The sequence below is a fragment of the Psammomys obesus genome, unplaced genomic scaffold (genome assembly GCF_907164565.1).
Source record: "Psammomys obesus unplaced genomic scaffold, mPsaObe1.curated_primary_1811, whole genome shotgun sequence".
Lineage (NCBI taxonomy): Eukaryota > Metazoa > Chordata > Mammalia > Rodentia > Muridae > Psammomys > Psammomys obesus.
The window spans coordinates 29,930-31,153 of record NW_026592071.1 but is presented as its reverse complement, the minus strand read 5'-3'; the positions used below and the strand labels follow the sequence as shown (position 1 = coordinate 31,153).

The 1,224-nt window shown below is 49.6% G+C and overlaps 1 pseudogene; it reads left to right on the top strand.

Annotated features, from left to right (window-relative positions):
• Window positions 1-333: 333 nt before the first annotated feature.
• On the top strand, window positions 334-448 carry LOC129680764 (small nucleolar RNA SNORA17; annotated as a pseudogene).
• Window positions 449-1,224: the final 776 nt, after the last annotated feature.

Genomic DNA, 1,224 nt, shown 5'->3' with positions numbered 1-1,224 from the left:
TGGTTCCAGAGGGAGAGCCTGTAATGATCGGCTGGCACTGCAGCATAGGGCAGAACCAGATCATGTCTCATCCATGCACACAACAACAACAGAGAAAAGGCAAATAGAAAGTGGGCCAGGCTACAGAACCTGAAACTTGTCCTCCTCAAGCAAGGCTTTGCCTCCCAATGGTTCTGTCACCTCTGCAGACAGTGTCACCCACTGGGGTCCAAGCATTCAAATACATGAGCCTATGGGGGGCATTTCTGGTTCATATCACCACACGTGGTTCATATTTGGACTTCAGCAAATGAACCACAGTATATGCTTATCAAAGGTGAACATTATCCCTGCCCCTAGAAGCACTGCAGGTGTGGCTGCTGCATCTCGTGTGCGTCAGAGGAGGGAGGGTGTGTCTGCCATCAGTGTTCTGACCTGTGCACATCTGAATGTTTAGTAGCCTGACACTCCCTGAATAAAGCCAGCCAGAGACGACCACCAGTCCAGTGCTGAGCAGGCCCTGACAGCTCGCAGGACCTGGAGCAAGCCTAGACAAGAGACCAAAAGAACTCTATCTGAGGCTGAAGGCCCCAGGAGGGAGTGAGCCCCAGACACATGGTCCTCATATGGGACTCACTCTGGCATGTGTGTGGGAGTCAACCCCTGCCGCTTGTGCCAAGGTCGAGGGAGATGTGGCCTCTTTCTCTTTCTTGTCCCATGCCATCTATGGCTGGCAGGAGAGCTGGCCATGTCCCTCACTGCCTGTAACACTGTGGAGAGCAGACCCTTTACCTCACCTGAGCAGCAGGGTAGAGCTGGCCCTGGTAACAAGGAGTGGGGTGCAGTAGAAGTAAGGTGGGAAATGGTTGCTGGTGAGCCACCCTATGGCATGAGTGCAGGAGAGCTGGCAGGCTGAGGAGCTCACATGCACTGTGACACACTTTGACACCCTACAGCTGCCATAAAGAGAATTTTTTTCACTGTTGATGGGGAAGTAGCAAGAGTGAAGAACAGGTATGTGAGGAAGGGGAGATGAGTAGGATTGGGATGCATGATGTGAAATTAACAGAAACAATAAACGGCTTTAAAAAATGAAGGTTATCTGAAGCACGCTGAAGATCTCATGTGGAATAATTTAGTGTTATAAACATTTCTGTACCTCATTTGACCAGTTATCAGATACATACATATAAATACACACACACACACACACACACACATATATGATGTATGTGCACATACTTC